We start from the raw sequence: 15,901 nt of genomic DNA, 5'->3' as shown, positions 1-15,901 counted from the left end.
ATCATTTGCTCTCAGAATGTACCTAGTCAAAACTATAGTTATTAGGCTTGATGCAGGAAGAGCTGCTGTTGAAAATGCACACATCCTTAAAGCTATGGAGGTACAATAACTTAGCACAAAGAACTAAGTTTGAAAAAATATACGACTACAACTTAAAATCAGCAGATCAGGTACTTTTTCATGTGAACCAATTTGGGCTTTTAAATTATAAATTACATTAAATTTCATTAATAGTAACTCACTATCATTCTCTGAATTACTATTCGATATTTATAACATCTCCAGAGCAGCTAATGATTTAGAGATTTACTTTAACCACAGGAACTGAATTTTCTTTTCCTATATTTATGTAATATTTTTACATCAAACCCAACAAAATAAAAAGTTAAGAAAATATCAAAAAAATATTTTTCCACCAAGCTCTCTCTTCAGAGCACCCTTAATCTCATTATTCCTGAGACTGTAGATGAGAGGGTTCAACATGGGGATCACCACCATGTAGAACACAGACACCACCTTGTTCTGGTCACTTGAGTAGCTGGATTTGGGCATCACATAAATGAATGTAATTGTCCCATAGAACAGAGTGACTGCAGTGAGGTGGGAGGTGCAGGTGGAGAAGGCCTTGTGGCGTCCCTCAGAGGAGCACATCCTCAGGATGTTGATGAGGATGTAGGTGTAGGAAATGACTATGACAAACATTGTGATCACAATGACAAACCCAGCAGAAAATGAGAGAACAGCTGCGGGAATACTAGTATCAGAACAGGAAAGTTTAACTAAAGGCGCAAAATCACAGAAAAATTGATTGACTTGATTTGGTCCACAGAAGAATAAAAAAAAGAAGGAAAGAGTAAAGGAGGAAGCATTGATAAAACCACCTACATAAGCCACTGAGAGTAATTGAACACAGATTTCTGTGGACATTTTGGTTGATTAAAGCAGTGGGTTGCAGATTGCCACAAAGCGATCATAAGCCATAAGTGCCAGAAGGAAGCCCTCAGATGTCCCAAAGAAGACAGCTGACCCAAGCTGGATGGCACATCCAAAATAGGAGAATGTATTCCTCTCCACCATGAAGTTTACAAGCATATTGAGAGTGACAGATGATGAATAGCCTATGTCAGCAAAGCCAAGTGACTTAGGAATAAATACATAGGATGATGAAGCTGACAAGAGATTCTGATAAGAATGATTGTGCTGAGATTGCCAGATACGGTCATCAGGTAGATGCATAGGATGACCATGAAGAGGATGACCCGAAGTTTGGGATCATCTATTAAGCCCAATAGAATGAACCCTGTCACTGCAGTGTGGTTCCCATCCACCAGGGAATCCATGAGACACTGTTACTGGTATCAAAGAGAGCCTGTAATGGATAAATTATATTAAAGAAGTTATGAATTTGCTGGTTTTGTTTTCCTTACTAGGCATACGGGAAGTCATGATAAATATCATTCAAGCATTAGTGCATCAAGCAATGATGAGTGCACTTGTATTTTCCATTATTGTTTTTAACAGAAACACCAGAAATCTTCCTTCAAATAATGTTGCTTTTCTTTTCATGTTATATTTTTTCAGAAATATATTTGAAGTTGCTTTAGAACCAAAGAACAAAAAGTGTTAAGAGTGATGAAAATAACAAAAGGACTGTGGAGTTTAGTAAAATAAATATATATATAATATTTGTTATATATATGTAGTTACAAAATGATGACTTGCAAAACAGGTAAATTTATTTTGCGCCCACTAAATAATAAGCATATGGCTAAAAATTTTATGTATGTATTTCTAGTTTAGTTCCCATTAAATAATATTGAGTATTTTCATTATTATTTTATATTCGGAAGAATCTGAGTGAAAGAAGTTACATAACTTGCATGAAGTTATAGAGCAATTGGTGAGTCAGAACATGTACCTTGGGAGTCTGTCTTAAAACCATTTCTTTAGTAAAAATGGTATAAATGAAGTTAAATAATACTCACCATGAAGTCCAATACACTTAGCAATAGGTGGATAACAGTTTTATTGGTTTTATCCAAACAGTTAAGTTTTCTGACAGCTAATATATGAAAGAACCACCTAGTTATTTATATATCTCACAATGTGTATTAGTAAAACAAGACCATATTTTTTAAAAGGGGAAATAAAATTGATCTTAATACTAATACCAGAAGAAATTTTAAATTGGATTTTTGAATAAGGTCACCTATTTTAAGTTTATTGACTATTTTTAATATTGGTATTTAAAAATATTCTTTTATTGAGCTGAATGAAATATCAGTGTAATCACTATGGAAAAACTATTTTGATATTCAGGTTGTAATTAAAATAAATTTATTCAAACAAAGCAAATAACTATAACAATGTTTTCTAATAGAGTATTAGAGATTGAAATAATAGTATTTTTGAAATAATAAATAACTGAATAAAGTGTACCCTAAAAAGTTTTGCCCAGAGTAATCCAACAAAAAGAAAAATTAACCTTCATTTTCCAATTTTTTTGGCTTTATCTTCTGAGCTTTATTTTGTGGCCCGTCAAGCTAGAGTATTCAGACCCATAAAAATACTGAGTCTTCTACAAAGATATTTACTAGGAATAAATCTCCAGAGCATCTCAAAGCTAGTGAATTTATTAGTAGTATAACTCTGTGCTGAGTTTATATAGTGTTGATAGATAATATGAGTTTCTGGTGTTAAGAATGGGTAAACAAGGAATTCTGGTAACTTGGATTATGCCTGTTTATTCACATGAAACAGATTGTGGAAACAGAGTAAGTCAGCTCAACTTGCTTACAAGCTGATTGCTCAATTACATCTTCCCTGTTTCCCAACTATGGCTTATGAATACAGAGCCACCCTTAGAGAGTAAAGTGTTCTCAAATGGTAAATAAAAATCCGTAAGTCAGACTCATTCACAAAAAACCAAACTCTTACCTCTTTAATTAAGAACTCATTCATTTTTCAGAAACAAATCCAAAGTTAGGGTGGTTATATAGTTATTTTTTATTATTGTTTGCCTTTGAGAAGAAATTTCTGAAAATTGTAGTGATTCAAGTGTAGTTTAAAAGCATCATGGATCATTATCCTATCTGGAGGGGATACTGCGATTTCAATTCACACAGACCTAACTAGTCTTCAAGGATTCTGTCAATTCTCAAGTGGTCAAATTATTCTTTTGTTTCTGTCTAGATATTCCTGTGTAGTTCTATAAGTTTCATATAATAATTACAGGGGAGTGTAATGTACCTAATTGTCTTCTAGCTAAATACTGATTCCAAGTTTACTTTGATATTTCTGATATACTCAGCACTAATCTTCATGTAAAAAGTTAAACTTATCTTTATCCAGTCAATATGTGTTCATTGATAAGTACTTTGTATTGATACCTGTATGACACACCATTGTGTACCTTGGGGAATATGAAATGGAACTTGATATCAGTTGAATTTTAAATAACAAAAATGTGTAATACATGTGCATTAATTAATATAGCAAAAGTTATTTTTAAAAGTCTCAAAAATTGTATAGAGAACTACAAAGTGAAAAGAAGGTTGGAGGACGTCCTGATAAGAAGTAGTATTTCACTGTGATTGCTTCAAATTGCTGCCTCCTGGTCCAGGTGGATCATGGTGGAATACAAGTATTGTCAACCTGAATCTTTTGCTAATCCCAATTTTAGAAATCCTTTCTCACTCTCTAAACTCTACTGTTTGGAAGTGATATTTATCACAAACAAAATGACAAGAACCAACATTCATTTACAGGTCACTTTTTGCCAAGAATTATCCTTAACATTTTACCCATATTTAATTCTTATAACTCTTAAAATTTTGTGAAGTAGGTAATTTTATTATCCTCATTTTTCAAATGAGAGAATTGAGACTGAGGAGTTTAAATACTTTGTGGTAGTGGGTGGTTCCAGCTCACATGCTCAGTTTCCCACTTCCAGCAACCACTAATGTATCCAATTTAATGCCCCAGTCCTTCTCCGAAACCTAACACCTTCTGGAAAACCACTAAGAGGCTGCTCAGTTTATGGTGGGTAGGGAGATATAGACGGGGCATTTAAGACCCCCAAAGGCCAATCACAATCAGTGGTGGCTATAATTCATGCAAAAGATCCTTCATCAGTCCTTCAAGCCACTGATTGATCTGGACTTTTTAATACCTTAAATGTATGTTAATAATTGAGAGCAGCCAAGAAGCTATGGGATATGCCAGTGATTTCATCTAGACACTAGCCAGAAGAAATTAATAGGGAGGCATTGAAGTGACAGCAGTGAAAAAAAACTGAAGTTTTCTTTTGGCAGTATAGTACTGAATCTTTTTTTCCAGCAATTGTTATGTTTTATTAGTGTTTCAATGATTTTTATAACTGCATATGATGGATAATACCACTTTGATATATGAACGTATTTGTGGTTTATACCATCAAATATTTTCTCACAAATATTTAATATAAGTGAATGTGGAAAGTGATTAATTCCAAACTTAGTTGTGTAAGGGAAGGGTAATACTGCTATTGTTAGATAAATGCTTATAAAAGGAGATAATAAGCTCATCAGAGTCTCTGGAACAAAGTCTTGGTTTCCTTCCTTTTGTAGATCATTGAGAAAAGCTATGGAATGAATCCTGGAAAATGCGGGCCTCACCACATTCAGCAACTGTGTCAGGGCAGTATTTGGGGAACAGGTCTGAGTATACAGCAGTAATATGATCAGATGGATCTGTATGCTTTTTATTATGCTTCAAAGATTATGGCCAAGTTTTTGCTCTGAAGAAGGCAAAGGAAAACACTTCTTAAGATGAAATGGGATTTATTCAGTTGATCCAGGCAGCAAGATATCAAGGGAAGAATGGGAGTCTCTGATTTGCAGAATGAGTGAAGAAAATACAAAATGGTGTTATCTTAGTTTTCCTGAGCTGCTACCACAGATACCACATAATGGGTTGACTTAAGCAACAGGAATATTGGATCAGGGTTTTGAGACTAGAAGAAGTCTCGAATCTAGTTATTGGCAAGGCTTACTTTCTCCCCCAAAGACTGTGGCCTTCTGGAGTTGACGCTACAGCAATTCTTGGGGGTCTTTGGCTTGCCTGTCATATGGCGATATCCTCTCCTTTCTCTTCCATGTTCTTGCTGACTTCCTGCTTTTGGCTACTCCTCAAGGACTTTCTCTCACTGTATCTGTATTTCTTCTCTTTAAAAGTACTCCATTAATCAAATTTAGGCCCAGTTTCATTCAGTTGGGTCACACCTTAATTAAAAATAAATCTTCAAAAGATTCTGTTTATAATGGGTTCACAACCATAGGAATGTGGATAAAGATTTAGGACATGTCTAAATTGGGGTGCATAATTCAATCTACCACAAGTATATATCTGAATTAATATAAAACATATTATGTTCCTCTTAATCCCATTAACATATGTAAACCTCACCAAAGCAAATTTATAACATTGTCTTGTAGGGTCTTTAATGTATGTAGATGTAGCCCATTTAACAATGAGTACATAAAGGTTGTAGGAGGAAAATAAACATATAAGATGGCAGTGTCTCTATATTTATGTAAGTTTATATGATATTAACCCTATGTATGATGAAAAATTAGGGACATGTATTGTGACCCTGAGAGCAACCACTAAAAAAAAATTCAAAATGGTAAAGCATTTTGTTAATGGATACATAAAAATGGAATTCAAAAGTAAATCAAGTAATTTGAAAGGAGGCAGGAAAGGGGGAGGGAGGAAACAAACATCTTTGTCTGTTTGTCACTTATATTTTCAATGGCCTAGGACAGTGCCTGAAATATAAAAAGCACTCAGTATAAGTTTTGAATGAATGAATGAGCAAACAAACTGATTAATACTCTATGCTACTATTTTCAGGAAGAAGGTTAAAAGTAATAAGAAGAAAAAATCATATGCCAATATATCTTCATATTTGGGAGAAGGTATGGGGGTGTCTGTAGCTCCATTTCCAAGCTGTTATTTCTATTACTTTTTTTAAATTCAATTTTATTAAGATATATTCACATACTATGCAGTCATAGAAAGTGTACAATCAGTTGTTCACTGTACCATTATGTAGTTGTGCATTCATCACCAAAATTAATTTTTGAACATTTTCATTACCACACACACAAAAGTAATAAGAATAAAAATTAAAGTGAAAAAGAACAATTAAAGTAAAAAAGAACACTGGGTGTTTTTTTGTTTGTTTGTTTTGGTTTTTTTGGCCCCTATTTTTCTACTCATCCATCCATATACTAGACAAAGGGGAGTGTGATCCACATGGCTTTCCCAATCACATTGTCACCCCTCATGAGCTACATTGTTATACAATTGTCTTCAAGATTCAAGGGTTCTGGGTTGTAGTTTGATAGTTTCAGGTATTTACTGCCAGCTATTCCAATTCATTAGAACCTAAAAAGGGTTATCTATATTGTGTGTAAAAGTGCCCACCAGAGTGACCTCTTGGCTCCTTTTGGAATCTCTCAGACACTGAATTTATTTCATTTCCTTTCACATCCCTGTTTTAGTCAAGAAGATGTTCTCCATCCCGCGATGCCAGGTATAGATTCCTCCCCGGGAGTTATATTCCATGTTGCCAGGGAGATTTACACCCCTGGGTGTCAGATCCAACGTAGGGGAGAGGGCAGTGATTTCACCTGCCAAATTGGCTTAACTAGAGAGAGAGGGCCACATCTGAGCAACAAAGAGGCATTCAGGAGGAGACACTTAGGCAAAATTATAAACAGGCCTAGCCTCTCCTTTGCAGTAAGTCTTCCCAAGGGCAAGTCCCATGATAGAGAGCTCAGCCCATCAAACCACCAGTCCCCTATGTCTGTGAGCACATCAGCAACTATCGAGGTGGGGAAGCCCAATACCCCCGCATTCTCCACCAGCTCCTCAGGGGGGCTCTGCAGATTTTTTTCATTTTTTTTTTAATTAACTATTAACTTTATCCAAAAAAACTTTAAAAAAACTAACAATAAAAAAACATTTCCCACAAACCAAAACAAGGGAATAAGGAAAAGACAACTAACCTAATATAACTACTTTACTTCCAACATGTTCCCACTCTACCCTGAGAAAGTAACCTAATGTAGTAACATTTCTGTGAACTTGTTCCTACCATACCCACCAGAAATTAACAAACCTTAGTCATTCCTGGGCATTCCCAGAAAGTTAAATTTACCCACGATAGCTTATCTGTTCTTATTGGGTTATTGTTCCCCCTTCACTAATTGCTCTCTATCGCTAGGTTCCCTACATTCTACGTTATAAACCATTTATTTTACATTTTTCAATGTTCACATTAGTGGTAGCAGATAATATTTCTCTTTCTGTGCCTGGCTTATTTCGCTCAGCATTATGTCTTCAAGGTCCATCCATGTTGTCATATGTTTCACGACATCGTTCCTTCTTACTGCCACATAGTATTCCATTGTGTTTACATACCACATTTTATTTTCCCACTCATCTGTTGAAGGACATTTGGGTTGTTTCCATCTCTTGGCAATTGTGAATAATGCTGCTGTGAACACTGGTGTGCAGATATCTGTTTGTGTCACTGCTTTCAGATCTTCCAGGTATATACCAGGTATATACCTTAGTTTTCTAAGGAACTGCCAGACTGTCTTCCAGAGTGGTTGAACCATTATACAGTCCCAGCAACAATGAATAAGAGTTCCAATTTCTCCACATCCTCTCCAGCATTTGAAGTTTCCTGTTTGTTTAACGGTAGCCATTCTAATTGGTGTGAGATGGTATCCCGTTGTAGTCTTAATTTGCATCTTTCTAATACCTAGAGAAGCTGAAAACTTTTTCATGTGTTTATTGGCCATTTGTGTTTCACCTTCAGAGAACTATCTTCATATCTTTTGCACATTTTATAACTGGGCTCTCTGTACTATTATCATTGAGTTGTAGGATTTCTTTATATATGCAAGATATCAGTCTTTTGTCAGATACATGGTTTCCAAAAATTTTTCCCAATGAGTTGGCTGCCTCTTCACCTTTTTGACAAATTCGTTTGAGGTACAGAAACTTTTAAGTTTGAGGAGTTCCCATTAATCTATTTTTTCCTTTGTTGCTTGTGCTTTGGGTGTAAGGTCTAGGAAGTGACCTCCTAATAGAAAGTCTTGAAGATGTCTCCCTATATTATCTTCTAGGAGTTTTATGGTACTGTCTTTTATATTGAGGTCTTTGATCCACTTTGAGTTAACTTTTGTGTTGAGTGTGAGGTAGGGGTCCTCTTTCATTCTTTTGGATATGGATATCCAATTCTACAAGCCCCATTTGTTGAAAAGACTGTTATGTCTCAGTTCAGTGGCTTTGAGGGCCTTATCAAAGATTAGTCAGCCGTAAATCTGGGGGTCTATCTCCGAATTCTCGTTTCAATTCCATTGGTCAATATATCTATCTTTGTACCAGTGCCATGCTGTTTTGACTACTGTGGCTTTATAATAAGCTTCAAAGTCAGGAAGTGTAAGTCCTCCCACTTCGTTTTTCTTTTTTAGAGTGTTTGTAGCAATTTGAGGCATCTTCCTTTTCCAAATAAATTTGATAACTATCTTTTCCAAGTCTGCAAAGTAGGTTGTTGGAATTTTGATAGGCATTGCATTGAATCTGTAGATGAGTTTGGGTAGAATGAACATCTTAATGACATTTATTTAGCCTTCCTGTCCATGAACATGGAGTATTTTTCCATCTTTTAAGATCCCTTTCTATTTCTTTTAGTAGAGTTATGTAGTTTTCTTTATATAGGTCTTTTACATCTTTGGTTAAGTTTATTCCTAGGTACTTGATTTTTCCAGTTGCCATTGAAAATGGTATCTTTTCTTTGAGTGTCTCTTCAGTTTGTTCATTTCTAGCGTGTAGAAACATTACTGACTTATGTGCATTAATTTGTGTCTCCCTACTTTGCTAAATTTGTTTATTAGCTCTAGTAGCTGTATCATCAATTTCTCAGGGTTTTCCAGATATAAGATCATATCATCTGCAAATAATGACAGTTTTTCTTCTTCCTTTCCAATTTGGATGGCTTTTATTTCTTTGTCTTGCCAGATTGCCCTGGCTAGCACTTCTAGCACAATGTTGAATAACAGTGGTGACAGCGGGCATCCTTGTCTCATTCCTGATCTTAGAGGGAAGGCTTTCAGCCTCTTGCCTTTGAGTACTATGCTGGCTGTGGGTTTTTCATATATTCTCTTTATCATATTGAGGAAATTTCCTTCAATTCCTACCTTTTGAAGTGTTTTTATCAAAAAGGGATGTTGGATTTTGTCGAATGCTTTTTCAGCATCTATTGAGATGATCATTTGATTTTTCTCTTTTGATTTGTTAATGTGTTGTAATACATTGATTGATTTTCTTATGTTGAACCATCCTTGCATGCCTAGAATGAACCTCACTTGGTCAAGATGTATGATTTTTTTAATGTGTCTTTTGATTTGATTTGCAATTATTTTGTTGAGAATTTTTGCATCTCTATTCATTAGGGAGATTGGCCTGTAGTTTTCCTGTTTTGTAGCTTCTTTGCCTGGTTTTGGTGTTAGATTGATGTTAGCTTCACAAAAAGTGTTAGGTAGTATTCCGTTTTCTTCAATATTTTGAAAGAGTTTAAGTAAGATTGGTGTCAGTTCTTTTTGGAAAGTTTGGTAGAATTCCCTTGTGAAGCCATCTGGCCCGGGCATTTATTTGTGGAAAGCTTTTTGATGACTGATTAGATCTCTGCTTGTGATTGGTTGGTTGAGGTCTTCTGTTTTTTTTCTGATCAGTCTAGGTTGTTCATATGTTTCCAGGATATTTCCCATTTCCTCTACAGTATCCAGGTGTTGGCATACAGTTGTTCATAGTATCCTCATGTAATTTTTTAAATTTCTTCGGGATCTGCAGTAATGTCACCTTTCTCATTCATTATTTCGTTTATGTGGGTCTTCTCTCTTTTTGATTTTGTCAGTATAGTGAGGGGCTTATCAATCTTGTTGGTCTTCTCAAAAACCAACTTTTGGTGTTTTTTATTCTCTCTATTGTTTTTTTGTTCTCTATGACGTTTATTTCTGCTTTAATCCTTGTTATTTATTTTCTTCTACTTGGTTTAGGATTACTGTTCTGTTCATTTTCTAGCTTCTTCAGTTGCTCCATTAGTTCTTTTATTTTAGCTGTTTATTCCTTTTTGATGTATGTGTTTAGTACTATAAATTTCCCCCTCAGTACCACTTTTGCTGTATCCCATAGGTTTTGATATGTTGTGTTCTCATTTTCATTCATCTCCATATATTTAGCAATTTCTCTTGCTTTAACCCACTGATTGTTTAGGAATGTGTTGTTTAACCTCCAGGTATCTGTGAATTTTCTAAGTCTTGATGGTTATTGACTCCTAATTGTATTCCATTGTGGTCAGAGAATGTGCTTTGAATAATTTCAATTTTTTTTAAATTTATTGAGGCTTGTTTTATATCCCAGCATATGATCTATTCTGGAGAAAATTCCATGAGCACTAGAGAAGAATGTGTATCCGGATGATTTGGGATGTAATGTTCTATATATGTCTGTTAAATCCAATTCTTTTATCAGATTGTTTAGGTTTTCAATTTCCTTATTAGTCTTCTGTCTGGTTGATCTATCTATAGGAGGCAGTGATGTATTGAAGTCTCCCACAATTATTGTGGAAACACCAATGCTTCCTTTAGTTTTGCCAGTGTTTCTCTCATGTGTTTCGTGGCACCTTGATTGGTGCATAAACATTTATGATTGTTATTTCTTCTTGTTGAATTGCCCCTTTTATTAGTATGTAGTGGCCTTCTTTGTCTCTCCTAACATCCTTTCATTTAAAGTCTATTTTATCTGAGATTAATGTTGCTACTCCTACTTTCTTTTCGCTGTAGCTTGCATGAAATATTTTTTTCCATCCTTTCAGTTTCAGTTTCTTTCTGTCCCTGTGTCTAAGATGAATCTCTTGTAAGTAACATGTTGATGGTTCATATTTTTTTACCCATTCTGCCAATCTATATCTTTTAATTGGGGAGCTTAATCCATTTACATTTAATGTTATTACTGTGTAGGCATTTCTTGAATCAGCCATCCTACCCTTTGGTTTATGTTTGTCAGATATATTTTTTCCCTCTCTCCCTTAATGTCCTTTAATGTACCCATACTGAATCTCTTTAGTACTGAACTTTTCTCCATATCTCTCTTTCCTTTCTTTGTTTCTCTGTCAGTAGGGCTCCCTTTAGTATCTAAAGTTGGGGCAGGTCTCTTGTTAGCAAAATCTGCCAGCATTTGTTTGTCTGTGAAAAATTTAAGCTCTCCCTCAAATTTGAAGGACAGCTTTGCTGGATAAAGAATTCTTGGTTGGCAATTTTTCTCTCTCAGAGTTTTAAATATGTCAGGCCACTGCCTTCTCACCTCCATGGTGGCCACCGAGTAGTCACTACTTAGTCTTACACTGTTTCCTTTGTTAAGTGGTGAATTGCTTTTCTCTTTCTGCTCTCAGCACTTGCTCTTTCTCTTCAGCATTGAGAATCCAATAAGAATATGTCTTGGTGCGGGTTTTTTTTTTATTTATTCTATTTGGAGTTCTCTGGACATTTATGATGTGCCAGTATGAATGTATTATGTCCCCCAAATGCCATTATCTTTGATGTAATCTTGTGTGGGCAGACATTATCAGTGTTGATTAGATTTCTTTGAGTGTTTCTTTGGAGATGTGCCCCACCCAGCTGTGGGTAATGACTCTGATTAGATATTTCCATGGAGGCATGGTCCCACCCATTCAGGGTGGGCCTCATTCAATGGAGCCATATAAATGAACTGACAGGCAGAGGGAACTCATCACAGCTGTGAGTGATGTTTTGAAGAGGAGCTACAGCCAAGAGGGACACTTTGAAGAATGCACTGGAACTGAGAGAGGAGCTTCAGCTTACAGAGGAATTTTGGAGAAGGCCTTTGAAATCAGACTTTTGCTCTGGAGAGGCTAAGAGAGGACAAACGCCCCAAGAGCAACTAAGAGTGACATTTTTGAGGAGCTGAAGCCTAGAGAGGAACTTCCTGGGAGAGAGCCATTTTGAAACCAGAACTTGGAGCAGACGCTGGCCACTTGCCTTCCCAGCTGACAGAGTTTTTCCAGACGCCATCAGCCATCCTCCAGTGAAGGTACCCAATTGTTGATGCGTTACCTTGGACACTTTATGGCCTTAAGACTGAACTGTGTAACCAAAATAAACCCCCTTTTATAAAAGCCAATCCACTTCTGGTGTTTTGCATTCCAGCAGCACCAGCAAACTAGAACATATGATTTGTGTATTTATGTTGTTTAGCAGGTTTGGGAAGTTTTTCCCAACTATTTCTTTGACTACTCTTTCTAGACCTTTACCCTTCTCTTCCCCTTCTGGAACACCAATGAGTCTTATATTGGGGTGTTTTATATTATTTGTCATATCCCTGAGGTCCGTTTTGATTTTTTCTATTTTTTTCCCATTCTTTCTTTTTTTCTTTCATTTTTCCATTCTGTCATCCTTGAGGTCACTAACTACTTGTTCAGCTTCCTCTAGTCTTGTACTGTGAGTATCCGGAATCTTTTCAATTTGGTCAACAGTTTCTTTTACTTCCATAAGATTGTCTATTTTTTTATTTACTCTTGCAATTTCTTCTTTATGCTCTTCTAGGGTCTTCTTCATGTCCTTTATTATCCTGTGCCATGCTCTCATTGCTTGTCTTTAGTTCTTTGATTAATTGCTCCAAGTACTGTGTCTCCTCTGATCTTTTGATTTGGGTGTTTCGGTTTAGGTTATCCATATCATCTGTTTTTTCATATGCCTTAAAATTTTCTGTTGTTTTTGGACTCTTGGCATTTGCTTAACTTGATAGGGTTCTTTTAGGATATGTAGACAAATTCAAACTCTTACCTCTAATTTGTCAGATCTATAGCTTCGTGGAGTACACTTTCTCTAACTAAGCAGCAGGAGGTGTCCATGAGCCACCTATTCCCCCTCTGCTGAGGAAAGGCGGCTATGGCACAACTTAGTGCCATCCCTCAAGGGTAGTTCTGGGTCGCAGGGCCCTGTAGGGGCGTTCCCAGCCTGCTGAAAAGCTGGCTGCATGGGACGTGTTAATTTCCCCCTTTTCACAGAGCTCTGCCTTCCCAGCACAATTAGCTGTGGGTGCACAAAAGGCTATTGTCCATGCCAGGTATTGTGGCCTGTGCGCGTGTTGCTGGAAACACTTCCCGTAGCACTGGGTTTTTTGGCACAGCTCTGGGCTGCGGTTCTGGTACCGGGCAGGAGAATTCCCAGCCCACAGGGAAGATGGCTATAAGGGGCGTGGTTATTTTCACCTGTTGGCTAACCTCTGCCTTCCTTGCTCTGAGACAATTAGTAGTGGGTGCGCAAAAGGCTATTGTCCACGCCAGATATTTAGGCATGCCCACAGTTTGTGGAGATGCAGTTTCCGCCCACCGCACTTCACTGTGTGGTTCCTGCTGCTGTATCCGCAGCCGCTTTTGGGTTTTTAAAACTAGTCCGATTCCAAATGCCAACCCACAGCTTCCCCAGACTGCAGCATGGCTGCTGGTTATTTAGCAGGCGTACTCACTTGTTTCAGAATGCAGACTCCCATTTTCACCAAGTGCACCGTCCCTGTGAATTTAGCAGACCTTGTCCAGCTGGTGCATCGCTGGAACTGGTGTTCTGGGTCACTTTCTATCTTTTATCTGGTATTTTTCATGGAGATGTTTTTTTTGCCCTGTCTCTCCTAACCTCCATCTTCTGCAAGTTCTATCTTTTGATGTTCTCTATTACTTTTTCTACAGCAGACTTTAATTGTATTTCCAGGAGTAGAGAATGAAAATAATAGCATACAGAGAAAAACTAATAATTTAAGATAGAGAGATTCATAACTGGTGTATCATGTAGCCCCATCTCCCTTTGGCAGACTGTATTAGAGAGAAGCCACAGATATCTGTACAAAACAAATAATATTAGCTCAGAATTCACTACCTGTCCTCTGAATAGGTGCAGAAGAAAATAGTACCAATCTCCAGTAATAAGGGCCTATTCCAGTTTGCTAATGCTGCCACTATGCAGAACACCAGAAATGGATTGACTTTTATAAAGAGGATTTATTAGGTTACAGTGTTACATTTCTGAGACCGTAGAAGTGTCCAGACTAAGTCATCAACAAGATGTCCACTGAAGAACAGCAGATGATATGCAGAACACCTTTGTCAGCTGGGAAGGCACGTGGCTGGCATCTGCTGGCCCTTTGCTTCTGGGTTGTGTTTCAGAATAGCTTTCTCCAAAATGTCTCTGGGCTTCTGTCTTCACTCCTCTCTCTCAGCTCCTGTGTGTTCTTGCTTCTTTCTCCCTGGGCATTTTTGTCTAAGCATCTAGGGGTCCTCTCTTAGCTTCTCTGGGACAGACTCTGGACTTCATCTCTTAGCTTAGCATCTCCAAACATCCATCCCGTCTGCATCTCCAAGTGTCTTCAAGCGTCAGCATCTATGTCAGCTCTTAAGCTCTCTTAAGTACTCCAGTGAACTAATCAAGACCCACCCTGGATGGAAATAATATAATCAGAGTTCTTACCCACAGTTGAGTGGGTCACATCTCCATGGAAACATTCAATCAAAAGGTCACACTTAATCAAGACTAATAAATCTGGCCCCAGAAGATTTCATTAAAGAACATAGCTTTTCTGGGGGACATAATATATCCAAACTGGCACAGGACATTTAAGCAGGAGGCAGAAATCCCACACAGTGAGGAACAAGTACAATGTGGTTACAGAAAGAAATTAAGTCTGTATGATGATATGTCTGGCAATGATAGTTAAGAGTTATATCTAGTCCCTCAGTGAAGTGGAATCTGACCCCTTAATCAGAATGCAATATTTGTGCAAAATATATATTGTGTATAATATGTGTGCATAATAAAATGTATGCATTTCTGTGGATGCACTGACTGTGTCTCATGACATTCTCCAAAAGCAGAGCTTGAAACAATTCTTATACAAGTGATTTAGTGAAGGAGTGCTCTTAAGGGAAAACTGTAAGGGAATGAGAGAAGCAGGGCAAATCAGGGGAACAAGCCATACAAAAATGAAATGTTGCTTCAGTCTGATCCCTCAGGGAGCACTTGAGCATGAATGGCACCTCAGTGTTGCCCGTATTTGAGGAATGGGGACTTTTTGTTGTTATTTTGTAAATCACTGTATCATTCAGGTATTGTCTATGTACCCTGGGCAGAAGGGCATGCATTCCCAGATGTTTCAAGTCAATTATATTTCTTTTAGCCAAGAGCATTCTTTAAAACAAAAATGGCAATATAGCAGCCAGCCGTCAAAGAAGCTTAGGGATGTACTCATCAGTCTAGTAAAGGAGGTCTGGGTAAGGCACAAAAACATCTACCTAGCTTCAGAAAGTTCCAATTTATTGTTATGTCCAGCTATTTAGAACACTAAACCACACTGAGGCTCTGGTATCCAGTGGAGGCCATCCAGATTAAGTGCATCTCCTTATAGAATTCCTTCTTAATGACAGTAATTTGTTACGCATTATGCAAGCAAAGTCTTCTTGGATGAGGTGACATTTATGCTGAATCTTGAAGAATGGGCAAGATTTTTGAGAATGAAGTCAGGGAAAGGATATTTCAGACAGAGGGAACACACTAGAGAATGAAGAAAGGCAGTATTTAATGAGGAAAAGTGAGTTGACTAGTTTCTATAAGTTATTATGAGGGCAGATACTGGAGATAAAACTTGTTGGTACTTTAGGGTCATATGGTGGAAGACTTTGAATGCTGAGCTGATAAGGGAGGCAATTAGGAACCATTTGTGGATAGTTTGGATGAAAGTGCATTTTCCTTTTCAGCAAGATCTTCTACAACAGAGTTGC

The 15,901-nt window shown here is 37.1% G+C and overlaps 1 pseudogene; it reads right to left on the bottom strand.

Annotated features, from left to right (window-relative positions):
• Positions 1–396: 396 nt before the first annotated feature.
• Positions 397–1,340, bottom strand: LOC119536974 (annotated as a pseudogene).
• Between the last annotated feature and the right edge of the window lie 14,561 nt (positions 1,341–15,901).

This window comes from Choloepus didactylus, chromosome 6 (genome assembly GCF_015220235.1).
Source record: "Choloepus didactylus isolate mChoDid1 chromosome 6, mChoDid1.pri, whole genome shotgun sequence".
Taxonomy (NCBI): Eukaryota; Metazoa; Chordata; class Mammalia; order Pilosa; family Megalonychidae; genus Choloepus; species Choloepus didactylus.
The sequence above is the reverse complement of the archived record's forward strand: the minus strand, read 5'-3'. Positions and strand labels throughout refer to the sequence as shown.